Raw genomic sequence first — 3073 nt, 5'->3', positions numbered from 1 at the left:
AACAAATGAAGTGGAGAGACTAGAGAGGCTTACGAGCAGAGTATGCATGTAGCGTGAGTCATGGGCTCGACCGTGAACCTCCGGCGTGGGCTCGACCGTGAACATCCCAACAATCTTGGAAGAATCCCATGGAGAAGCCATCTGGCCCCAACGCCTTGTCCTTGGCCATTTTCCGCACCACTTACGCCACCTCTTCTTCTTCAAAAGTCCTCTCCAACCGAGATACATCACTCGTTCCAATGGCGTCAAAAACCAAACCATCAAGGGACGGCCGCCAATACATTGTTTCAGTTAGGAGTTGCTCATAGAAACTAACTATGTGATCCTGAATAACATGTTCTTCTCTACACTCCACACCGTCAAGCTTCAGCATCTCAATATTATTGTTCCTCCTATGAGAATTTGCAACACAATGAAAAAAACTTGGTGCTTCGGTCTCCTTCCCTGAGCCACAAGGCTCTTGATTTTTGACGCCAAGAAATCTTTTCTAGCAGGATAATTCTCTTAAACTCCTCACCCAACAATGACTTTCGAGCTGCTTCACCTTGGTTAAGGGGTCTAGCCTCTTGAATCCTCTCAATTTCCTGAATCTCTTCAATTTACCTTTCTTGTTTGCCCCTACGTCACCAAAAGATTGCACATTCCATAGTTTCAAATCTAGTTTTAGCGCTTTCAATTTACTTGCAAGGACAAAACTAGGAGAACCTTGGAACTGGTACAAAGACCACCACTGTCTTACTCTTTCAACGAAGCCTTCAGCTTTTAACCACATATTTTCGAATTTAAAATACCTTCAACCTACTTGGATACCACCACAATCAAGCATGATAGGCCAATGGTCCGAACTAATACGTGGCAAATGCTTTTGCCAAACGTCTGGAAAGTGGCTCTCCCATGCAAGAGAAATAAGAGAACGATCCAGTCGTGACCAAGTTTGATTATTAGCCCACGTCGGGAAGCCACCAGCTAATGGCAAATCTACCAAACTCAAATCCAAGATGCACTCAGAGAACTCTATCATAGCTGGCCGCCCTCTTCTATTACCGGAAGACTCACTTGGAAATCTAGTGACATTAAAATCTCCCCTTATAAACCATGGGAGATTCCACCAACTGTGAATTCCGGCCAGTTCTTCTCACAAACCTACTCTGATGTTGTCTAGATTTGGGCAGTAAACACCTGCAAAAGCCCAAAAAAAATTATCTGACACACTCTTAAAAGAGCATGCGACTGTGTATCTCCCTATAAATGCCTCCATTTTCTCCACCACCCTTCGATCCCACATCACAACCACTCCTCTTGACGCCCCATCAGAAGCTAAATAAACCCAGTCCACATGAGCTCCACTCCACAAAATTCTCACAATTCCCTTATTGATCAACTTCAACTTAGTCTCTTGTAAACACGCAATGTCCGCATTCCATTCACGAAGCAAGTTTCTTATCCGAAGACGTTTATCAGCTTGCCCCTACTGGAGCTACCCTCAGTATTCAGCGACCATGTCAACCTTTTAAGCTTCCGCTGTTTTTTCAAAGCATTCTTCCAATGTTGTTTGTGCCCCGCTTTGATGGCCGTTAGCAAGGCCATAAATTGATCTTCGTATCCTTCATATTCCACTAGGGCTGCAAACGGTCCGGTCCGGTCCGGTCCGGCGATGGATCGAAAATTTTCGGTCCATCATTTTTCTGGACCGGACCGAATACCCAAAGGGACCGGACCAGTTGGTCTGGCCTTTTTTTTTAAAAAATTTTTTAAATAATTAATAAAAAAAATATACTAAATTAAATTAAGTGACTTATTAATGTGGATTATGTAACAAACTCAATAAAAAAATATTTTATATGGTCAATGATAATAAATTAAATGAAAATTATATTATTAATTTATATAATTACTATATAATTAACTAATTGATATTATATATTTATTAATTCATAGAATATTAACAAGTGTTAATAGCATATTTAAAATTTTATATTGTTAATAGTGATAGGTTAGATGAAGATATATATAAAATATTGTTAATTTATAGAATATTAACAAGTATTAATAATATATTTAAAAATTTATATTGTTAATTGTACAATTATTATATATAAAATATATATATATATATTTTATTTTTCATTCGGTCCGGTCCGGTCCGAAAAAATCGTGGACCGTGGACCGGACCAAATGTTTTCGGTCCTCTAAAATATGACTGGACTAGACCGGTCTAAGTCTCGGTCCGGTCGGTCTGTTCGGTCCGACCGGATCGTTTATCACCCCTATATTCCACTCCCACAATTTTCTGTATTTCTATTACTTTATCAAAAACCCAGTCTGAGACTTCGGACTAGGATGGGAACAGAAAATTCAAAGGGGTCGGATTGTTGCTAACCCCTAGAAAATCTCGGGTCTCCTCCATCGCTGAGGTTTCTGTCAAACCTAAATGATCACTCAAAGCCAGTGTATTTTCTTCATCTGAAATCACCCCTTCAACAGAATCATATTGGGACAAACTCATCTCAGAATCCGAAATCTCCTCATCCTTCACGTCCACCTTGGAGTCCACAAGAAAACCCTTAGAGTGGTTCGCCGGTGTCCCCTTCCCCTCCCCTTCTTTTATCGACGCTATCTGTTGCTCGAACAATGGAGAAAACTCACCCCCACACGTTGCAACAACCTACGACACCCAAGCCTTCATTCCGAGCACCCCAGACCTAAGGATCGTCGTCGGAGAGTGCCACCTTCATCAAGGGCACTTTCTGTTGACCCCCCGACGGCTCCTGGTGCGATGGCGACAGACACGCCGTGGTCTCTGGTAGCTGCTCACCAGACGAAGCGACGGGTGAAGCCCTAGGGCTTTCTCTCGCCAAACGGGCCCTATGCTGGGGCCCAACCTTAGTTCTGTCCATCCCTACAGTTGGAAGGCCCAGAGGCTGTGAGCACATAAACTTCCCTTTCGGCCCAACCTTCCTCCAAACAAAACCCACATTTTTATTACTCTGGTGGGCCAAACCCTTCATGCTGGGCTGATGAGAATTCAATAACAAGCGTAGCCCCTCATTCTCCATCTCCTTGTGAATGCCTT

This window comes from Juglans regia, chromosome 10 (assembly GCF_001411555.2).
Source record: "Juglans regia cultivar Chandler chromosome 10, Walnut 2.0, whole genome shotgun sequence".
NCBI classification, from domain to species: Eukaryota; Viridiplantae; Streptophyta; class Magnoliopsida; order Fagales; family Juglandaceae; genus Juglans; species Juglans regia.
The sequence above is the reverse complement of the archived record's forward strand: the minus strand, read 5'-3'. Positions refer to the sequence as shown.